This window comes from Oncorhynchus masou, chromosome 11, assembly GCF_036934945.1.
Source record: "Oncorhynchus masou masou isolate Uvic2021 chromosome 11, UVic_Omas_1.1, whole genome shotgun sequence".
NCBI classification, from domain to species: domain Eukaryota; kingdom Metazoa; phylum Chordata; class Actinopteri; order Salmoniformes; family Salmonidae; genus Oncorhynchus; species Oncorhynchus masou.
Window position 1 is genome coordinate 1,911,156 of NC_088222.1, and position 23,417 is coordinate 1,934,572.

Genomic DNA, 23,417 nt, shown 5'->3' on the forward strand with positions numbered 1-23,417 from the left:
TAGTGATGGGTCAGAGCTAAGCAGTGGAGAAAGACAGGACTTAGTGATGGGTCAGAGCTAAGCAGTGGAGAAAGACAGGACTTAGTGATGGGTCAGAGCTAAGCAGTGGAGAAAGACAGGACTTAGTGATGGGTCAGAGCTAAGCTGTGTGGAAAGACAGGACTTAGTGAAGTGTCAGAGCTAAGCTGTGGGGAGTGACGGGTCAGAGCTAAGCTGTGGGGAAAGACAGGACTTAGTGACGGGTCAGAGCTAAGCTGTGGGGAAAGACAGGACTTAGTGATGGGTCAGAGCTAAGCATTGGAGAAAGACAGGACTTAGTGATGGGTCAGAGCTAAGCAGTGGAGAAAGACAGGACTTAGTGATGGGTCAGAGCTAAGCAGTGGAGAAAGACAGGACTTAGTGATGGGTCAGAGCTAAGGTCAGTGATGGGTCAGAGCTAAGCTGTGGGGAAAGACAGGACTTAGTGAAGGGTCAGAGCTAAGCTGTGGGGAAAGACAGGACTTAGTGATGGGTCAGAGCTAAGCTGTGGGGAAAGACAGGACTTAGTGAGTCAGGACTTAGTGGGTCAGAGCTGTGGGGGTCAGAGCTAAGCTGTGGGGAAAGACAGGACTTAGTGATGGGTCAGAGCTAAGCTGTGGGGAGAGACAGGACTTAGTGACTGGTCAGAGCTTAGCTGTGGGGAAAGACAGGACTTAGTGATGGGTCAGAGCTAAGCTGTGGGGAGTGACGGGTCAGAGCTAAGCTGTGGGGAAAGACAGGACTTAGTGACTGGTCAGAGCTAAGCTGTGGGGAAAGACCGGACTTAGTGATGGGTCAGAGCTAAGCTGTGGGGAGGACTTAGTGAGAGTCAGGACTTAGAAAGACCGGACTTAAAGACGAGTCAGAGCTAAGCTGTGGGGAGTGACAGGTCAGAGCTAACCTGTGTGGAAAGACAGGACTTAGTGATGTCGTCAGAGCTAAGCAGTGGAGAAAGACAGGACTTAGTGATGGGTCAGAGCTAAGCAGTGGAGAAAGACAGGACTTAGTGATGGGTCAGAGCTAAGCAGTGGAGAAAGACAGGACTTAGTGATGGGTCAGAGCTAAGCAGTGGAGAAAGACAGGAATTAGTGATGGGTCAGAGCTAAGCTGTGTGGAAAGACAGGACTTAGTGAAGTGTCAGAGCTAAGCTGTGGGGAGTGACGGGTCAGAGCTAAGCTGTGGGGAAAGACAGGACTTAGTGACGGGTCAGAGCTAAGCTGTGGGGAAAGACAGGACTTAGTGATGGGTCAGAGCTAAACTGTGGAGAGTGACAGGACTTAGTGATGGGTCAGAGCTAAGCTGTGGGGAGAGACAGGACTTAATGATGGGTCAGAACTAAGCTGTGGGGAAAGACAGGACTTAGTGATGGGTCAGAGCTAAGATGTGGGGAAAGTCAGGACTTAGTGATGGGTCAGAGCTAAGCTGTGGGGAGTGACGGGTCAGAGCTAAGCTGTGGGGAAAGACAGGACTTAGTGATGGGTCAGAGCTGACTGTGGGGAGAGACAGGACTTAGTGATGGGTCAGAGCTAATCTGTGGGGAAAGACAGAACTTAGTGATGGGTCAGAGCTAAGATGTGGGGAAAGACAGGACTTAGTGATGGGTCAGAGCTAAGCTGTGGGGAGAGACAGGACTTAGTGACTGGTCAGAGCTTAGCTGTGGGGAAAGACAGGACTTAGCGATGGGTCAGAGCTAAGCTGTGGGGAGTGACGGGTCAGAGCTAAGCTGTGGGGAAAGACAGGACTTAGTGATGGGTCAGAGCTAAGCTGTGGGGAAAGACAGGACTTAGTGATGGGTCAGAGCTAAGATGTGGGGAAAGTCAGGACTTAGTGATGGGTCAGAGCTAAGCTGTGGGGAGTGACGGGTCAGAGCTAAGCTGTGGGGAAAGACAGGACTTAGTGATGGGTCAGAGCTAAGCTGTGGGGAGAGACAGGACTTAGTGACTGGTCAGAGCTTAGCTGTGGGGAAAGACAGGACTTAGCGATGGGTCAGAGATAAGCTGTGGGGAGTGACGGGTCAGAGCTAAGCTGTGGGGAAAGACAGGACTTAGTGATGGGTCAGAGCTAAGCTGTGGGTAAAGACAGGACTTAGTGATGAGTCAGAGCTAAGCTTTGGAGAAAGACCGGACTTAAAGACGAGTCAGAGCTAAGCTGTGGGGAGTGACAGGTCAGAGCTAACCTGTGTGGAAAGACAGGACTTAGTGATGTCGTCAGAGCTAAGCAGTGGAGAAAGACAGGACTTAGTGATGGGTCAGAGCTAAGCAGTGGAGAAAGACAGGACTTAGTGATGGGTCAGAGCTAAGCAGTGGAGAAAGACAGGACTTAGTGATGGGTCAGAGCTAAGCAGTGGAGAAAGACAGGACTTAGTGATGGGTCAGAGCTAAGCTGTGTGGAAAGACAGGACTTAGTGAAGTGTCAGAGCTAAGCTGTGGGGAGTGACGGGTCAGAGCTAAGCTGTGGGGAAAGACAGGACTTAGTGACGGGTCAGAGCTAAGCTGTGGGGAAAGACAGGACTTAGTGATGGGTCAGAGCTAAACTGTGGAGAGTGACAGGACTTAGTGATGGGTCAGAGCTAAGCTGTGGGGAGAGACAGGACTTAGTGATGGGTCAGAACTAAGCTGTGGGGAGAGACAGGACTTAGTGATGGGTCAGAACTAAGCTGTGGGGAAAGACAGGACTTAGTGATGGGTCAGAGCTAAGATGTGGGGAGTGACAGGTCAGAGCTGACTGTGGGGAGAGACAGGACTTAGTGATGGGTCAGAGCTAATCTGTGGGGAAAGACAGAACTTAGTGATGGGTCAGAGCTAAGATGTGGGGAAAGTCAGGACTTAGTGATGGGTCAGAGCTAAGCTGTGGGGAAAGACAGGACTTAGTGATGGGTCAGAGCTAAGCTGTGTGGAGTGACGGATCAGAGCTAAGATGTGGGGAGTGACAGGTCAGAGCTGACTGTGGGGAGAGACAGGACTTAGTGATGGGTCAGAGCTAATCTGTGGGGAAAGACAGAACTTAGTGATGGGTCAGAGCTAAGATGTGGGGAAAGACAGGACTTAGTGATGGGTCAGAGCTAAGCTGTGGGGAGAGACAGGACTTAGTGACTGGTCAGAGCTTAGCTGTGGGGAAAGACAGGACTTAGTGATGGGTCAGAGCTAAGCTGTGGGGAGTGACAGGTCAGAGCTAAGCTGTGGGGAAAGACAGGACTTAGTGACTGGTCAGAGCTAAGCTGTGGGGAAAGACAGGACTTAGTGATGGGTCAGAGCTAAGCTGTGGGCAAAGACAGGACTTAGTGAAGAGTCAGAGCTAAGCTTTGGAGAAAGACCGGACTTAAAGACGAGTCAGAGCTAAGCTGTGGGGAGTGACAGGTCAGAGCTAAGCTGTGGGGAAAGACAGGGCTTCGTGATGGGTCAGAGCTACGCTGTGGGGAAAGAAAGGACTTAGTGATGGGTCAGAGCTAAGCTATGGGGAGTTACGGGTCAGAGCTAAGCTGTGGGGAAAGACAGGACTTAGTGACGGGTCAGAGCTAAGCTGTGGGGAAAGACAGGACTTACTGACGGGTCAGAGCTAAGCTGTGGAGAGTGACGGGTCAGAGCTAAGCTGTGGGGAAAGACAGGACTTAGTGACGGGTCAGAGCTAAGCTGTGGACAGTGACGGGTCAGAGCGAAGCTGTGGGGAAAGAACGGACTTAGTGATGGGTCAGAGCTAAGCTGTGGGGAAAGACAGGACTTAGTGATGGGTCAGAGCTAAGCTGTGGAGAAAGACAGGACTTAGTGATGGGTCAGAGCTAAGCTGTGGGGAAAGACAGGACTAAGTGATGGGTCAGAGCTAAGCTGTGGGGAAAGACAGGACTTAGTGACGGGTCAGAGCTAAGCTGTGGGGAAATACAGGACTTAGTGATGGGTCAGAGCTAAGCTGTGGGGAGAGACAGGACGTAGTGACGGGTCAGAGCTAATCTGTGGGGAAAGACAGGACTTAGTGACCTGTCAGAGCTAAGCTGTGGGGAAAGACAGGACTTAGTGATGGGTCAGAGCTAAGCTGTGGGGAGTGACGGGTCAGAGCTAAGTTGTGTGGAACGACAGGACTTAGTGATGGGTCAGAGCTAAGTAGTGGAGAAAGACAGAACTTAGTGATAGGTCAGAGCTAATCTGTGGGGAAAGACAGGACTTAGTGACAGGTCAGAGCTAAGCTTTGGGGAAAGACAGGACTTCGTGATGGGTCAGAGCTAAGCTGTGGGGAGTGACGGGTCAGAGCTAAGTTGTGTGGAACGACAGGACTTAGTGATGGGTCAGAGCTAAGAAGTGGAGAAAGACAGAACTTAGTGATAGGTCAGAGCTAATCTGTGGGGAAAGACAGGACTTAGTGACAGGTCAGAGCTAAGCTTTGGGGAAAGACAGGACTTCGTGATGGGTCAGAGCTAAGCTGTGGGGAAAGACAGGACTTTGTGATGGGTCAGAGCTACGCTGTGGGGAAAGACAGGACTTAGTGATGGGTCAGAGCTAAGCTGTGGGGAAAGACAGGACTTAGTGATGGGTCAGAGCTAAGCTGTGGGGAAAGACAGGACTTAGTGACGGGTCAGAGCTAAGCTGTGGGGAAATACAGGACTTAGTGATGGGTCAGAGCTAAGCTGTGGGGAGAGACAGGACTTAGTGACGGGTCAGAGCTAATCTGTGGGGAAAGACAGGACTTAGTGACGTGTCAGAGCTAAGCTGTGGGGAAAGACAGGACTTAGTGATGGGTCAGAGCTAAGCTGTGGGGAGTGACAGGACTTAGTGATGGTCAGAGCTAAGCTTTTTGGTAAAGACGGGACTTCGTGACGGGTCAGAGCTAAGCTGTGGGGAAAGACAGGACGTAGTGATGGGTCAGAGCTAAGCTGTGGAGAGTGACAGGTCAGAGCTAAGCTGTGGGGAAAGACAGGACTTAGTGATGGGTCAGAGCTAAGCAGTGGAGAAAGACAGGACTTAGTGATGGGTCAGAGCTAAGAAGTGGAGAAAGACAGAACTTAGTGATAGGTCAGAGCTAATCTGTGGGGAAAGACAGGACTTAGTGACAGGTCAGAGCTAAGCTGTGGGGAGTGACGGGTCAGAGCTAAGTTGTGTGGAACGACAGGACTTAGTGATGGGTCAGAGCTAAGCTGTGGGGAGTGACGGGTCATAGCTAAGCTGTGGGGAAAGACAGGACTTAGTGACTGGTCAGAGCTAAGCTGTGGAGAGTGACGGGTCAGAGCGAAGCTGTGGGGAAAGAAAGGACTTAGTGACGGGTCAGAGCTAAGCTGTGGGGAAAGACAGGACTTAGTGACGGGTCAGAGCTAAGCTGTGGGGAAAGACACGACTTAGTGACGGGTCAGAGCTAAGCTGTGGGGAAAGACAGGACTTAGTGATGGGTCAGAGCTAAGCTTTGGAGAAAGACAGGAATAAGTGATGGGTCAGGGTCACGGGAGAGCTAAGCTGTGGGGAGTGACAGGTCAGAACTATACTGTGGGGAAAGACAGGACTTCGTGATGGGTCAGAGCTACGCTGTGGGGAAAGACAGGACTTAGTGATGGGTCAGAGCTAAGCTGTGGGGAGTGACGGGTCAGAGCTAAGTTGTGTGGAAAGACAGGACTTAGTGATGGGTCAGAGCTAAGCTGTGGGGAGTGACGGGTCATAGCTAAGCTGTGGGGAAAGACAGGACTTAGTGATGGGTCAGAGCTAAGCTGTGGGGAAAGACAGGACTTAGTGACGGGTCAGAGCTAAGCTGTGGGGAAAGACAGGACTTAGTGACGGGTCAGAGCTAAGCTGTGGGGAGTGACAGGACTTAGTGATGGTCAGAGCTAAGCTTTGGAGAAAGACAGGACTTAGTGATGGGTCAGAGCTAAGCTGTGGGGAGTGACGGGTCAGAGCTAAGCTGTGCGGAGTGACAGGTCAGAGCTATACTGTGGGGAAAGACAGGACTTCGTGATGGGTCAGAGCTACGCTGTGGGGAAAGACAGGACTTAGTGATGGGTCAGAGCTAAGCTGTGGGGAGTGACGGGTCAGAGCTAAGTTGTGTGGAAAGACAGGACTTAGTGATGGGTCAGAGCTAAGCTGTGGGGAGTGACAGGACTTAGTGATGGTCAGAGCTAAGCTTTTTGGTAAAGACGGGACTTCGTGACGGGTCAGAGCTAAGCTGTGGGGAAAGACAGGACGTAGTGATGGGTCAGAGCTAAGCTGTGGAGAGTGACAGGTCAGAGCTAAGCTGTGGGGAAAGACAGGACTTAGTGACAGGTCAGAGCTAAGCTTTGGGGAAAGACAGGACTTCGTGATGGGTCAGAGCTAAGCTGTGGGGAAAGACAGGAGTTAGTGATGGGTCAGAGCTAAGCTGTGGGGAGTGACGGGTCAGAGCTAAGTTGTGTGGAACGACAGGACTTAGTGACTGGTCAGAGCTAAGCTGTGGAGAGTGACGGGTCAGAGCGAAGCTGTGGGGAAAGAAATGACTTAGTGACGGGTCAGAGCTAAGCTGTGGGGAAAGACATGACTTAGTGACGGGTCAGAGCTAAGCTGTGGGGAAAGACACGACTTAGTGACGGGTCAGAGCTAAGCTGTGGGGAAAGACAGGACTTAGTGATGGGTCAGAGCTAAGTTTTGGAGAAAGACAGGACTTAGTGATGGGTCAGAGCTAAGCTGTGGGGAGTGACGGGTCAGAGCTAAGCTGTGGGGAGTGACAGGTCAGAGCTATACTGTGGGGAAAGACAGGACTTCGTGATGGGTCAGAGCTACGCTGTGGGGAAAGACAGGACTTAGTGATGGGTCAGAGCTAAGCTGTGGGGAGTGACGGGTCAGAGCTAAGTTGTGTGGAAAGACAGGACTTAGTGATGGGTCAGAGCTAAGCTGTGGGGAGTGACGGGTCATAGCTAAGCTGTGGGGAAAGACAGGACTTAGTGATGGGTCAGAGCTAAGCTGTGGGGAGTGACGGGTCAGAGCTAAGCTGTGGGGAAAGACAGGACTTTGTGATGGGTCAGAGCTACGCTGTGGGGAAAGACAGGACTTAGTGATGGGTCAGAGCTAAACTGTGGGGAAAGACAGGACTTATTGACGGGTCAGAGCTAAGCTGTGGGGAAAGACAGGACTTAGTGACGGGTCAGAGCTAAGCTGTGGGGAAAGACAGGACTTAGTGACGGGTCAGAGCTAAGCTGTGGGGAAAGACAGGTCAGAGCTATACTGTGGGGAAAGACAGGACTTCGTGATGGGTCAGAGCTACGCTGTGGGGAAAGACAGGACTTAGTGATGGGTCAGAGCTAAGCTGTGGGGAGTGACGGGTCAGAGCTAAGTTGTGTGGAAAGACAGGACTTAGTGATGGGTCAGAGCTAAGCTGTGGGGAGTGACGGGTCATAGCTAAGCTGTGGGGAAAGACAGGACTTAGTGATGGGTCAGAACTAAGCTGTGGGGAAAGACAGGACTTAGTGATGGGTCAGAGCTAAGATGTGGGGAGTGACAGGTCAGAGCTGACTGTGGGGAGAGACAGGACTTAGTGATGGGTCAGAGCTAAGCTGTGGGGAAAGACAGGACTTAGTGATGGGTCAGAGCTAAGATGTGGGGAAAGTCAGGACTTAGTGATGGGTCAGAGCTAAGCTGTGGGGAGTGACGGGTCAGAGCTAAGCTGTGGGGAAAGACAGGACTTAGTGATGGGTCAGAGCTAAGCTGTGGGGAGAGACAGGACTTAGTGACTGGTCAGAGCTTAGCTGTGGGGAAAGACAGAACTTAGCGATGGGTCAGAGCTAAGCTGTGGGGAGTGACGGGTCAGAGCTAAGCTGTGGGGAAAGACAGGACTTAGTGACTGGTCAGAGCTAAGCTGTGGGGAAAGACCGGACTTAAAGACGAGTCAGAGCTAAGCTGTGGGGAGTGACAGGTCAGAGCTAAGCTGTGGGGAAAGACAGGACTTAGTGATGGGTCAGAGCTAAGCAGTGGAGAAAGACAGGACTTAGTGATGGGTCAGAGCTAAGCAGTGGAGAAAGACAGGACTTAGTGATGGGTCAGAGCTAAGCAGTGGAGAAAGACAGGAATTAGTGATGGGTCAGAGCTAAGCTGTGTGGAAAGACAGGACTTAGTGAAGGGTCAGAGCTAAGCTGTGGGGAGTGACGGGTCAGAGCTAAGCTGTGGGGAAAGACGGGACTTAGTGACGGGTCAGAGCTAAGCTGTGGGGAGAGACAGGACTTAGTGATGGGTCAGAACTAAGCTGTGGGGAAAGACAGGACTTAGTGATGGGTCAGAGCTAAGATGTGGTGGAGTGACAGGTCAGAGCTGACTGTGGGGAGAGACAGGACTTAGTGATGGGTCAGAGCTAATCTGTGGGGAAAGACAGAACTTAGTGATGGGTCAGAGCTAAGATGTGGAGAAAGACAGAACTTAGTGATAGGTCAGAGCTAATCTGTGGGGAAAGACAGGACTTAGTGACAGGTCAGAGCTAAGCTTTGGGGAAAGACAGGACTTCGTGATGGGTCAGAGCTAAGCTGTGGGGAAAGACAGGACTTAGTGATGGGTCAGAGCTAAGCTGTGGGGAGTGACGGGTCAGAGCTAAGTTGTGTGGAACGACAGGACTTAGTGATGGGTCAGAGCTAAGTAGTGGAGAAAGACAGGACTTAGTGATGGGTCAGAGCTAAGAAGTGGAGAAAGACAGAACTTAGTGATAGGTCAGAGCTAATCTGTGGGGAAAGACAGGACTTAGTGACAGGTCAGAGCTAAGCTTTGGGGAAAGACAGGACTTCGTGATGGGTCAGAGCTAAGCTGTGGGGAAAGACAGGACTTAGTGATGGGTCAGAGCTAAGCTGTGGGGAGTGACGGGTCATAGCTAAGCTGTGGGGAAAGACAGGACTTAGTGACTGGTCAGAGCTAAGCTGTGGAGAGTGACGGGTCAGAGCGAAGCTGTGGGGAAAGAAAGGACTTAGTGACGGGTCAGAGCTAAGCTGTGGGGAAAGACAGGACTTAGTGACGGGTCAGAGCTAAGCTGTGGGGAAAGACAGGACTTAGTGATGGGTCAGAGCTAAGCTTTGGAGAAAGACAGGACTTAGTGATGGGTCAGAGCTAAGCTGTGGGGAGTGAAGGGTCAGAGCTAAGCTGTGGGGAGTGACAGGTCAGAGCTATACTGTGGGGAAATACAGGACTTCGTGATGGGTCAGAGCTACGCTGTGGGTAAAGACAGGACTTAGTGATGAGTCAGAGCTAAGCTTTGGAGAAAGACCGGACTTAAAGACGAGTCAGAGCTAAGCTGTGGGGAGTGACAGGTCAGAGCTAAGCTGTGGGGAAAGACAGGACTTAGTGATGGGTCAGAGCTAAGCAGTGGAGAAAGACAGGACTTAGTGATGGGTCAGAGCTAAGCAGTGGAGAAAGACAGGACTTAGTGATGGGTCAGAGCTAAGCAGTGGAGAAAGACAGGACTTAGTGATGGGTCAGAGCTAAGCAGTGGAGAAAGACAGGACTTAGTGATGGGTCAGAACTAAGCTGTGGGGAAAGACAGGACTTAGTGATGGGTCAGAGCTAAGATGTGGGGAGTGACAGGTCAGAGCTGACTGTGGGGAGAGACAGGACTTAGTGATGGGTCAGAGCTAATCTGTGGGGAAAGACAGAACTTAGTGATGGGTCAGAGCTAAGATGTGGGGAAAGTCAGGACTTAGTGATGGGTCAGAGCTAAGCTGTGTGGAGTGACGGATCAGAGCTAAGATGTTGGGAGTGACAGGTCAGAGCTGACTGTGGGGAGAGACAGGACTTAGTGATGGGTCAGAGCTAATCTGTGGGGAAAGACAGAACTTAGTGATGGGTCAGAGCTAAGATGTGGGGAAAGACAGGACTTAGTGATGGGTCAGAGCTAAGCTGTGGGGAGAGACGGATCAGAGCTAAGATGTGGGGAGTGACAGGTCAGAGCTGACTGTGGGGAGAGACAGGACTTAGTGATGGGTCAGAGCTAATCTGTGGGGAAAGACAGAACTTAGTGATGGGTCAGAGCTAAGATGTGGGGAAAGACAGGACTTAGTGATGGGTCAGAGCTAAGCTGTGGGGAGAGACAGGACTTAGTGACTGGTCAGAGCTTAGCTGTGGGGAAAGACAGGACTTAGCGATGGGTCAGAGCTAAGCTGTGGGGAGTGACGGGTCAGAGCTAAGCTGTGGGGAAAGACAGGACTTAGTGATGGGTCAGAGCTAAGCTATGGGGAGTTACGGGTCAGAGCTAAGCTGTGGGGAAAGACAGGACTTAGTGACGGGTCAGAGCTAAGCTGTGGGGAAAGACAGGACTTAGTGACGGGTCAGAGCTAAGCTGTGGAGAGTGACAGGTCAGAGCTAAGCTGTGGGGAATGACAGGACTTAGTGACGGGTCAGAGCTAAGCTGTGGACAGTGATGGGTCAGAGCGAAGCTGTGGGGAAAGACGGGACTTAGTGATGGGTCAGAGCTAAGCTGTGGGGAAAGACAGGACTTAGTGATGGGTCAGAGCTAAGCTGTGGGTAAAGACAGGACTTAGTGATGAGTCAGAGCTAAGCTTTGGAGAAAGACCGGACTTAAAGACGAGTCAGAGCTAAGCTGTGGGGAGTGACAGGTCAGAGCTAAGCTGTGGGGAAAGACAGGGCTTCGTGATGGGTCAGAGCTACGCTGTGGGGAAAGAAAGGACTTAGTGATGGGTCAGAGCTAAGCTATGGGGAGTTACGGGTCAGAGCTAAGCTGTGGGGAAAGACAGGACTTAGTGACGGGTCAGAGCTAAGCTGTGGAGAGTGACAGGTCAGAGCTAAGCTGTGGGGAAAGACAGGACTTAGTGACGGGTCAGAGCTAAGCTGTGGACAGTGATGGGTCAGAGCGAAGCTGTGGGGAAAGACGGGACTTAGTGATGGGTCAGAGCTAAGCTGTGGGGAAAGACAGGACTTAGTGATGGGTCAGAGCTAAGCTTTGGAGAAAGACAGGACTTAGTGATGGGTCAGAGCTAAGCTGTGGGGAAAGACAGGACTTAGTGATGGGTCAGAGCTAAGCTGTGGGGAAAGACAGGACTTAGTGACGGGTCAGAGCTAAGCTGTGGGGAAATACAGGACTTAGTGATGGGTCAGAGCTAAGCTGTGGGGAGAGACAGGACTTAGTGACGGGTCAGAGCTAATCTGTGGGGAAAGACAGGACTTAGTGACGTGTCAGAGCTAAGCTGTGGGGAGTGACAGGACTTAGTGATGGGTCAGAGCTAAGCTGTGGGGAGTGACAGGACTTAGTGATGGTCAGAGCTAAGCTTTTTGGTAAAGACGGGACTTCGTGACGGGTCAGAGCTAAGCTGTGGGGAAAGACAGGACTAAGCTAGTGATGGGTCAGAGCTAAGCTGTGGTCAGAGAGTGACGGGTCAGAGCTAAGCTGTGGGGAAAGACAGGACTTAGTGATGGGTCAGAGCTAAGCAGTGGAGAAAGATAGGACTTAGTGATGGGTCAGAGCTAAGAAGTGGAGAAAGACAGAACTTAGTGATAGGTCAGAGCTAATCTGTGGGGAAAGACAGGACTTAGTGACAGGTCAGAGCTAAGCTGTGGGGAGTGACGGGTCAGAGCTAAGTTGTGTGGAACGACAGGACTTAGTGATGGGTCAGAGCTAAGCTGTGGGGAGTGACGGGTCATAGCTAAGCTGTGGGGAAAGACAGGACTTAGTGACTGGTCAGAGCTAAGCTGTGGAGAGTGACGGGTCAGAGCGAAGCTGTGGGGAAAGAAAGGACTTAGTGACGGGTCAGAGCTAAGCTGTGGGGAAAGACAGGACTTAGTGACGGGTCAGAGCTAAGCTGTGGGGAAAGACACGACTTAGTGACGGGTCAGAGCTAAGCTGTGGGGAAAGACAGGACTTAGTGATGGGTCAGAGCTAAGCTTTGGAGAAAGACAGGAATAAGTGATGGGTCAGAGCTAAGCTGTGGGGAGTGACGGGTCAGAGCTAAGCTGTGGGGAGTGACAGGTCAGAACTATACTGTGGGGAAAGACAGGACTTCGTGATGGGTCAGAGCTACGCTGTGGGGAAAGACAGGACTTAGTGATGGGTCAGAGCTAAGCTGTGGGGAGTGACGGGTCAGAGCTAAGTTGTGTGGAAAGACAGGACTTAGTGATGGGTCAGAGCTAAGCTGTGGGGAGTGACGGGTCATAGCTAAGCTGTGGGGAAAGACATGACTTAGTGATGGGTCAGAGCTAAGCTGTGGGGAGTGACGGGTCAGAGCTAAGCTGTGGGGAAAGACAGGACTTTGTGATGGGTCAGAGCTACGCTGTGGGAAAGAAAGACAGGACTTAGTGATGGGTCAGAGATTAAGCTGTGGGGACAGGACTTATTGACGGGTCAGAGCTAAGCTGTGGGGAAAGACAGGACTTAGTGATGGGTCAGAGCTAAGCTGTGGGGAAAGACAGGACTTAGTGACGGGTCAGAGCTAAGCTGTGGGGAAAGACAGGACTTAGTGACGGGTCAGAGCTAAGCTGTGGGGAGTGACAGGACTTAGTGATGGTCAGAGCTAAGCTTTTTGGTAAAGACGGGACTTCGTGACGGGTCAGAGCAAGCTGTGGGGAAAGACAGGACGTAGTGATGGGTCAGAGCTAAGCTGTGGAGAGTGACAGGTCAGAGCTAAGCTGTGGGGAAAGACAGGACTTAGTGATGGGTCAGAGCTAAGCTGTGGGGAAAGAAAGGACTTAGTGACGGGTCAGAGCTAAGCTGTGGGGAAAGACAGGACTTAGTGACGGGTCAGAGCTAAGCTGTGGGGAAAGACAGGACTTAGTGATGGGTCAGAGCTAAGCTTTGGAGAAAGACAGGACTTAGTGATGGGTCAGAGCTAAGCTGTGGGGAGTGACGGGTCAGAGCTAAGCTGTGCGGAGTGACAGGTCAGAGCTATACTGTGGGGAAAGACAGGACTTCGTGATGGGTCAGAGCTACGCTGTGGGGAAAGACAGGACTTAGTGATGGGTCAGAGCTAAGCTGTGGGGAGTGACGGGTCAGAGCTAAGTTGTGTGGAAAGACAGGACTTAGTGATGGGTCAGAGCTAAGCTGTGGGGAGTGACAGGACTTAGTGATGGTCAGAGCTAAGCTTTTTGGTAAAGACGGGACTTCGTGACGGGTCAGAGCTAAGCTGTGGGGAAAGACAGGACGTAGTGATGGGTCAGAGCTAAGCTGTGGAGAGTGACAGGTCAGAGCTAAGCTGTGGGGAAAGACAGGACTTAGTGACAGGTCAGAGCTAAGCTTTGGGGAAAGACAGGACTTCGTGATGGGTCAGAGCTAAGCTGTGGGGAAAGACAGGAGTTAGTGATGGGTCAGAGCTAAGCTGTGGGGAGTGACGGGTCAGAGCTAAGTTGTGTGGAACGACATGACTTAGTGACGGGTCAGAGCTAAGCTGTGGGGAAAGACACGACTTAGTGACGGGTCAGAGCTAAGCTGTGGGGAAAGACAGGACTTAGTGATGGGTCAGAGCTAAGTTTTGGAGAAAGACAGGACTTAGTGATGGGTCAGAGCTAAGCTGTGGGGAGTGACGGGTCAGAGCTAAGCTGTGGGGAGTGACAGGTCAGAGCTATACTGTGGGGAAAGACAGGACTTCGTGATGGGTCAGAGCTACGCTGTGGGGAAAGACAGGACTTAGTGATGGGTCAGAGCTAAGCTGTGGGGAGTGACGGGTCAGAGCTAAGTTGTGTGGAAAGACAGGACTTAGTGATGGGTCAGAGCTAAGCTGTGGGGAGTGACGGGTCATAGCTAAGCTGTGGGGAAAGACAGGACTTAGTGATGGGTCAGAGCTAAGCTGTGGGGAGTGACGGGTCAGAGCTAAGCTGTGGGGAAAGACAGGACTTTGTGATGGGTCAGAGCTACGCTGTGGGGAAAGACAGGACTTAGTGATGGGTCAGAGCTAAACTGTGGGGAAAGACAGGACTTATTGACGGGTCAGAGCTAAGCTGTGGGGAAAGACAGGACTTAGTGACGGGTCAGAGCTAAGCTGTGGGGAAAGACAGGACTTAGTGACGGGTCAGAGCTAAGCTGTGGGGAAAGACAGGACTTAGTGACGGGTCGGAGCTAAGCTGTGGGGAGTGACAGGACTTAGTGATGGTCAGAGCTAAGCTTTTTGGTAAAGACGGGACTTCGTGACGGGTCAGAGCTAAGCTGTGGGGAAAGACAGGACGTAGTGATGGGTCAGAGCTAAGCTGTGGAGAGTGACAGGTCAGAGCTAAGCTGTGGGGAAAGACAGGACTTAGTGACAGGTCAGAGCTAAGCTTTGGGGAAAGACAGGACTTCGTGATGGGTCAGAGCTAAGCTGTGAGGAAAGACAGGACTTAGTGATGGGTCAGAGCTAAGCTGTGGGGAGTGACAGGTCAGAGCTAAGCTGTGGGGAAAGACAGGACTTAGTGATGGGTCAGAGCTAAGCTGTGGGGAAAGAAAGGACTTAGTGACGAGCTAAGCTGTGGGGAGTGACAGGACTTAGTGATGGTCAGAGCTAAGCTTTTTGGTAAAGACGGGACTTCGTGACGGGTCAGAGCAAGCTGTGGGGAAAGACAGGACGTAGTGATGGGTCAGAGCTAAGCTGTGGAGAGTGACAGGTCAGAGCTAAGCTGTGGGGAAAGACAGGACTTAGTGATGGGTCAGAGCTAAGCTGTGGGGAAAGAAAGGACTTAGTGACGGGTCAGAGCTAAGCTGTGGGGAAAGACAGGACTTAGTGATGGGTCAGAGCTAAGCTTTGGAGAAAGACAGGACTTAGTGATGGGTCAGAGCTAAGCTGTGGGGAGTGACGGGTCAGAGCTAAGCTGTGGGGAGTGACAGGTCAGAGCTATACTGTGGGGAAAGACAGGACTTCGTGATGGGTCAGAGCTACGCTGTGGGGAAAGACAGGACTTAGTGATGGGTCAGAGCTAAGCTGTGGGGAGTGACGGGTCAGAGCTAAGTTGTGTGGAAAGACAGGACTTAGTGATGGGTCAGAGCTAAGCTGTGGGGAGTGACGGGTCATAGCTAAGCTGTGGGGAAAGACAGGACTTACTGATGGGTCAGAGCTAAGCTGTGGGGAGTGACGGGTCAGAGCTAAGCTGTGGGGAAAGACAGGACTTCGTGATGGGTCAGAGCTACGCTGTGGGGAAAGACAGGACTTAGTGATGGGTCAGAGTTAAGCTGTGGGGAGTGACGGGTCAGAGCTAAGTTGTGTGCAAAGACAGGACTTAGTGATGGGTCAGAGCTAAGCTGTGGGGAGTGACGGGTCATAGCTAAGCTGTGGAGAAAGACAGGACTTAGTGATGGGTCAGAGCTAAACTGTGGGGAAAGACAGGACTTAGTGACGGGTCAGAGCTAAGCTGTGGGGAAAGACAGGACTTAGTGACAGGTCAGAGCTAAGCTGTGGGGAAAGACAGGACTTAGTGACGGGTCAGAGCTAAGCTGTGGGGAAAGACAGGACTTAGTGACGGGTCAGAGCTAAGCTGTGGGGAAAGACAGGACTTAGTGATGGGTCAGAGCTAAGCTGTGGGGAGTGACGGGTCAGAGCTAAGCTGTGGGGAAAGACAGGACTTAGTGATGGGTCAGAGCTAAGCTGTGGAGAAAGACAGGACTTAGTGATGGGTCAGAGCTAAGCAGTGGAGAAAGACAGAACTTAGTGATAGGTCAGAGCTAATCTGTGGGGAAAGACAGGACTTAGTGACAGGTCAGAGCTAAGCTGTGGGGAAAGACAGGACTTCGTGATGGGTCAGAGCTACGCTGTGGGGAAAGACAGGACTTAGTGATGGGTCAGAGCTAAGCTGTGGGGAGTGACGGGTCAGAGCTAAGTTGTGTGGAACGACAGGACTTAGTGATGGGTCAGAGCTAAGCTGTGGGGCGTGACGGTTCATAGCTAAGCTGTGGGGAAAGACAGGACTTAGTGACTGGTCAGAGCTAATCTGTGGAGAGTGACGGGTCAGAGCTAAGTTGTGTGGAACGACAGGACTTAGTGATGGGTCAGAGCTAAGCTGTGGGGAGTGACGGGTCATAGCTAAGCTGTGGGGAAAGACAGGACTTAGTGACTGGTCAGAGCTAAGCTGTGGAGAGTGACGGGTCAGAGCGAAGCTGTGGGGAAAGACAGGACTTAGTGACGGGTCAGAGCTAAGCTGTGGGGAAAGACAGGACTTAGTGTCGGGTCAGAGCTAAGCTGTGGGGAAAGACAGGACTTAGTGACGGGTCAGAGCTAAGCTGTGGGGAAAGACAGGACTTAGTGATGGGTCAGAGCTAAGCTTTGGAGTAAGACAGGACTTAGTGATGGGTCAGAGCTAAGCTGTGGGGAGTGACAGGTCAGAGCTATACTGTGGGGAAAGACAGGACTTCGTGATGGGTCAGAGTTACGCTGTGGGGAAAGACAGGACTTAGTGATGGGTCAGAGCTAAGCTGTGGGGAGTGACGGGTCAGAGCTAAGTTGTGTGGAAAGACAGGACTTAGTGATGGGTCAGAGCTAAGCTGTGGGGAGTGACGGGTCATAGCTAAGCTGTGGGGAAAGACAGGACTTAGTGATGGGTCAGAGCTAAGCTGTGGGGAGTGACGGGTCAGAGCTCAGCTGTGGGGAAAGACAGGACTTTGTGATGTGTCAGAGCTACGCTGTGGGGAAAGACAGGACTTAGTGATGGGTCAGAGTTAAGCTGTGGGGAGTGACGGGTCAGAGCTAAGTTGTGTGCAAAGACAGGACTTAGTGATGGGTCAGAGCTAAACTGTGGGGAAAAACAGGACTTAGTGACGGGTCAGAGCTAAGCTGTGGGGAAAGACATGACTTAGTGACGGGTCAGAGCTAAGCTGTGGGGAAAGACAGGACTTAGTGATGGGTCAGAGCTAAGCTGTGGGGAGTGACGGGTCAGAGCTAAGCTGTGGGGAAAGACAGGACTTAGTGATTGGACAGAGCTAAGATGTGGGGAATGACAGGTCAGATATGACTTTGGGGAGAGACAGGACTTAGTGATGGGTCAGAGCTAAGCTGTGGGGAAAGACAGGACTTAGTGATGGGTCAGAGCTAAGCTTTGGAGAAAGACAGGACTTCGTGACGAGTCAGAGCTAAGCTGTGGGGAGTGACAGGTCAGAGCTATACTGTGGGGAAAGACAGGACTTTGTGATGGGTCAGATCTAAGCTGTGGGGAAAGACAGGACTTAGTGATGGGTCAGAGCTAAGCTGTGGGGAGTGACGGGTCAGAGCTAAGCTGTGGGGAAAGACAGGACTTAGTGACGGGTCAGAGCTAAGCTGTGGGGAAAGACAGGACTTAGTGACGGGTCAGAGCTAAGCTGTGGGGAAAGACAGGACTTAGTGACGGGTCAGAGCTAACCTGTGGAGAGTGACGGGTCAGAGCTAAGCTGTGGGGAGAGACAGGACTTAGTGATGGGTCAGAGCTAAGCTGTGGAGAGTGACGGGTCAGAGCTAAGCTGTGTGGAAAGACAGGACTTAGTGATGGGTCAAAGCTAAGCTGTTGGGAGTGACGTGTCAGAGCTAAGCTGTGGGGAAAGACAGGACTTAGTGATCGGTCAGAGCTAAGCTGTGGGGAGAGTCAGGACTTAGTGATGGGTCAGAGCTAAGCTGTGGGGAAAGACAGGACTTAGTGACGGGTCAGAGCTAAGCTGTGGGGAATAAAAGGACTTAGTGACGGGTCAGAGCTAAGCTGTGGGGAGTGACAGGACTTAGTGATGGGTCAGAGCTAAGCTGTTGGGAGTGACGTGTCAGAGCTAAGCTGTGGGGAAAGACAGGACTTAGTGATCGGTCAGAGCTAAGCTGTGGGGAGAGACAGGACTTAGTGATGGGTCAGAGCTAAGCTTTGGGGAAAGACAGGACTTAGTGACGGGTCAGAGCTAAGCTGTGGGGAATGACAGGACTTAGTGACGGGTCAGAGCTAAGCTGTGGGGAAAGACAGGACTTAGTGATGGGTCAGAGCTAAGCTGTGGGGAAAGACATGACTTAGTGACGGGTCAGAGCTAAGCTGTGGGGAAAGACAGGACTTAGTGATGGGTCAGAGCTAAGCTTTGGAGAAAGACAGGACTTAGTGATGGGTCAGAGCTAAGCTGTGGGGAGTGACGGGTCAGAGCTAAGCTGTGGGGAGTGACAGGTCAGAGCTATACTGTGGGGAAAGACAGGACTTCGTGATGGGTCATAGCTACGCTGTGGGGAAAGACAGGACTTAGTGATGGGTCAGAGCTAAGCTGTGGGGAGTGACGGGTCAGAGCTAAGTTGTGTGGAAAGACAGGACTTAGTGATGGGTCAGAGTTAAGCTGTGGGGAGTGACGGGTCAGAGCTAAGTTGTGGGGAAAGACAGGACTTAGTGATGGGTCAGAGCTAAGCTGTGGGGGGAGTGACGGGTCAGAGCTAAGCTGTGGGGAAAGACAGGACTTAGTGATGGGTCAGAGCTACGCTGTGGGGAAAGACAGGACTTAGTGATGGGTCAGAGCTAAGCTGTGGGGAAAGACAGGACTTAGTGACAGTTGGTGCAAAGACAGGACTTAGTGATGGGTCAGACAGGACTTAGTGACGGGTCAGAGCTAAGCTGTGGAGAAAGACAGGACTTAGTGATGGGTCAGAGCTAAGCTGTGGGGAAAGACAGGACTTAGTGATGGGTCAGAGCTAAGCTGTGGGGAAAGACAGGACTTAGTCAGGTCAGAGCTAAGCTGTGGGGAAAGACAGGACTTAGTGATGGGTCAGAGCTAAGCTGTGGGGAGAGACAGGACTTAGTGATGGGTCAGAGCTAAGCTGTTGGGAAAGACAGGACTTAGTGATGGGTCAGAGCTAAGCTGTGGGGAAAGACAGGACTTAGTGACGGGTCAGAGCTAAGCTGTGGGGAAAGACAGGACTTAGTGATGGGTCAGAGCTAAGCTGTGGGAAAGACAGGACTTAGTGATGGGTCAGAGCTAAGCAGTGGAGAAAGACAGAACTTAGTGATAGGTCAGAGCTAATCTGTGGGGAAAGACAGGACTTAGTGATGGGTCAGAGCTAAGCTGTGGGGAAAGACAGGACTTCGTGATGGGTCAGAGCTAAGCTGTGGGGAAAGACAGGACTTAGTGATGGGTCAGAGCTAATCTGTGGGGAGTGATGGGTCAGAGCTAAGTTGTGTGGAACGACAGGACTTAGTGATGGGTCAGAGCTAAGCTGTAAGACGGGTCATAGCTAAGCTGTGGGGAAAGACAGGACTTAGTGACTGGTCAGAGCTAAGCTGTGGAGAGTGATGGGTCAGAGCTAAGCTGTGGGGAAAGACAGGACTTAGTGACGGGTCAGAGCTAAGCTGTGGGGAAAGACAGGACTTAGTGACGGGTCAGAGCTAAGCTGTGGGGAAAGACAGGACTTAGTGACGGGTCAGAGCTAAGCTGTGGGGAAAGACAGGACTTAGTGATGGGTCAGAGCTAAGCTGTGGGGAAAGACAGGACTTAGTGACGGGTCAGAGCTAAGCTGTGGGGAAAGACAGGACTTAGTGATGGGTCAGAGCTAAGCTGTGGGGAGTGAAGGTCAGAGCTTAGCTGTGGGGAAAGACAGGACTTAGTGATGGGTCAGAGCTAAGCTGTGGGGAAAGACAGGACTTAGTGATGGGTCAGAGCTAAGCTGTGGGGAAAGACAGGACTTTGTGACGGGTCAGAGCTAAGCTGTGGGGAAAGACAGGACTTAGTGATGGGTCAGAGCTAAGCTGTGGGGGACAGGACTTAGTGATGGGTCAGAGCTAAGCTGTGGGGAAAGACAGGACTTAGTGACCGGTCAGAGCTAAGCTGTGGGGAAAGACAGGACTTAGTGATGGGTCAGAGCTAAGCTGTGGGGAGTGACGGGTCAGAGCTAAGCTGTGGGGAAAGACAGGACTTAGTGATGGGTCAGAGCTAAGCTGTGGGGAAAGACAGGACTCAGAGCTCAGAGCTGTGGGGAAAGACAGGACTTAGTGATGGGTCAGAGCTAAGCTGTGGGGAAAGACAGGACTTAGTGATGGGTCAGAGCTAAGCTGTGGGGAAAGACAGGACTTAGTGATGGGTCAGAGCTAAGCTGTGGGGAGAGACAGGACTTAGTGATGGGTCAGAGCTAAGCTGTTGGGAAAGACAGGACTTAGTGATGGGTCAAAGCTAAGCTGTGGGGAAAGACAGGACTTAGTGACGGTTCAGAGCTAAGCTGTGGGGAAAGACAGGACTTAGTGATGGGTCAGAGCTAATCTGTGGGGAGTGACGGGTCAGAGCTAAGCTGTGGGGAAAGACAGGACTTAGTGACGGTCAGAGCTAAGCTGTGGAGGGTGAGGTTATTTGCGTGGTGCCTGTATTGGACCAGGTTATTTAAGTGGTGCCTGTATTGGACCAGGTTATTTGCGTGGTGCCTGTATTGGACCAGGTTATTTGCGTGGTGCCTGTATTGGACCAGGTTATTTGAGTGGTGCCTGTATTGGCTTAGGTTATTTGAATGGTGCCTGTATTGGACCAGGTTATTTAAGTGGTGCCTGGTGGACCAGGTTATTGCCTGTATTGGACCAGGTTATTTAGGTTAGTGGTGCCTGTATTGGACCAGGTTATTTGCGTGGTGCCTGTATTGGACCTGGTTATTTAAGTGGTGCTGTGGTATTGCCTGTATTGGACCAGGTTATTTGAGTGGTGCCTGTATTGGCCCAGGTTATTTGCGTGGTGCCTGTATTGGACCAGGTTATTTGCGTGGTGCCTGTATTGGACCAGGTTATTTGCGTGGTGCCTGTCATGGCCCAGATTATTTAAGTGTTGCCTGTATTGGCCCAGGTTATTTAAGTGGTGCCTGTATTGGACCAGGTTATTTAAGTGGTGCCTGTATTGGACCAGGTTATTTGCGTGGTGCCTGTATTGGACCAGGTTATTTATTGCCTGTACCAGGTTATTTTGGACCAGGTTATTTAAGTGGTGCCTGTATTGGACCAGGTTATTTAAGTGGTGCCTGTATTGGACCAGGTTATTTAAGTGGTGCCTGTATTGGACCAGGTTATTTAAGTGGTGCCTGTATTGGACCCAGGTTATTTAAGTGGTGCCTGTATTGGACCAGGTTATTTATTTGGACCAGGTTATTTGTGGTGCCTGTATTGGACCAGGTTATTTAAGTGGTGCCTGTATTGGACCAGGTTATTTAGTGGTGCCTGTATTGGACCAGGTTATTTGCGTGGTGCCTGTATTGGACCAGGTTATTTAAGTGGTGCCTGTATTGGACCAGGTTATTTAAGTGGTGCCTGTATTGGACCAGGTTATTTGCGTGGTGCCTGTATTGGACCAGGTTATTTGCAGGTTATTTGGTGGTGCCTGTATTGGACCAGGTTATTTAAGTGGTGCCTGTATTGGACCAGTGGTGCCTGTATTATTGGACCAGGTTATTAAGTGGTGCCTGTATTGGACCAGTGGGTTATTTAGGTTATTTGTGGTGCCTGTATTGGACCAGGTTATTTGAGTGGTGCCTGTATTGGACCAGGTTATTTGGAGTGGTGCCTGTATTGGACCAGGTTATTTAAGTGGTGCCTGTATTGGACCAGGTTATTTAAGTGGTGGTATTGGCCAGGTTATTTTGGTGCCTGTAGACCAGGTTATTTTAGTGGTGCCTGTATTGGACCAGGTTATTTAAGTGGTGCCTGTATTGGACCAGGTTATTTAAGTGGTGCCTGTATTGGACCAGGTTATTTAAGTGGTGCCTGTATTGGACCAGGTTATTTGAGTGGTGCCTGTATTGGACCAGGTTATTTGAGTGGTGCCTGTATTGGACCAGGTTATTTGAGTGGTGCCTGTATTGGACCAGGTTATTTAAGTGGTGCCTGTATTGGACCAGGTTATTTAAGTGGTGCCTGTATTGGACCAGGACCAGGTTATTTAAGTGGTGCCTGTATTGGACCAGGTTATTTGAGTGGTGCCTGTATTGGCCCAGGTTATTTGTGGTGCCTGTATTGGACCAGGTTATTTGAGTGGGGCCTGTATTGGCCAGGGTTATTTAAGTGGTGCCTGTATTGGACCAGGTTATTTGTGCAGTGCATGTATTGGACCAGGTTATTTGAGTGGGGCCTGTATTGGCCAGGGTTATTTAAGTGGTGCCTGTATTGGACCAGGTTATTATGTGGTGCCTGTATTGGACCAGGTTATTTGAGTGGTGCCTGTATTGACCCAGGTTATTTTTTAGTGGTGCCTGTATTTTGGGACCATTGGACCAGGTTATTTTTGGTGCCTGTGGTGCCTGTATTGGACCAGGTTATTTAAGTGGTGCCTGTATTGGACCAGGTGATTTGAGTGGTGCCTGTATTGGACCAGGTTATTTGAGTGGTGCCTGTATTGGACCAGGTTATTTGCGTGGTGCCTGTATTGGACCAGGTTATTTAGTGGTGCCTGTATTGGACCAGGTTATTTAAGTGGTGCCTGTATTGGCCAGTGGGCCTGTATTGGACCAGGTTATTTGAGTGGTGCCTGTATTGACCAGGTTATTTGAGTGGTGCCTGTATTGGACCAGGTTATTTAAGTGGTGCCTGTATTGGAGTGGTGCCCAGGTTATTTAAGTGGTGCCTGTATTGGACCAGGTTATTTATTGGACCAGTGGTGCCTGTATTGGACCAGGTTATTTAAGTGGTGCCTGTATTGGACCAGGTTATTTAAGTGGTGCCTGTATTGGACCAGGTTATTTGGTGTGGTGCCTGTATTGGACCAGGTTATTTAAGTGGTGCCTGTATTGGACCAGGTTATTTAAGTGGTGCCTGTATTGGACCAGGGAGTGGTGCCTGTATTGGACCAGGTTATTTAAGTGGTGCCTGTATTGGACCAGGTTATTTAAGTGGTGCCTGTATTGGACCAGGTTATTTAAGTGGTGCCTGTATTGGACCAGGTTATTTAAGTGGTGCCTGTATTGGACCAGGTTATTTGCGTGGTGCCTGTATTGGACCAGGTTATTTGCGTGGTGCCTGTATTGGACCAGGTTATTTTGGTAAATGCATTGGCCCAGGTTATTTGTGGTGCCTGTATTGGACCAGGTTATTTAAGTGGTGCCTGTATTGGACCAGGTTATTTAAGTGGTGCCTGTATTGGACCAGGTTATTTAAGTGGTGCCTGTATTGGACCAGGTTATTTAAGTGGTGCCTGTATTGGACCAGGTTATTTAAGTGGTGCCTGTATTGGACCAGGTTATTTAAGTGGTGCCTGTATTGGACCAGGTTATTTAAGTGGTGCCTGTATTGGACCAGGTTATTTAAGTGGTGCCTGTATTGGACCAGGTTATTTAAGTGGTGCCTGTATTGGACCAGGTTATTTAAGTGGTGCCTGTATTGACCAGGTGGTGCCTGTATTGGACCAGGTTATTGGACCAGGTTATTTGCGTGGTGCCTGTATTGGACCAGGTTATTTGAATGGTGCCTGTATTGGACCAGGTTATTTAAGTGGTGCCTGTATTGGACCAGGTTATTTGGACCAGGTTAGTGGTGCCTGTATTGGACCAGGTTATTTGCGTGGTGCCTGTATTGGACCAGGTTATTTAAGTGGTGCCTGTATTGGACCAGGTTATTTAAGTGGTGCCTGTATTGGAC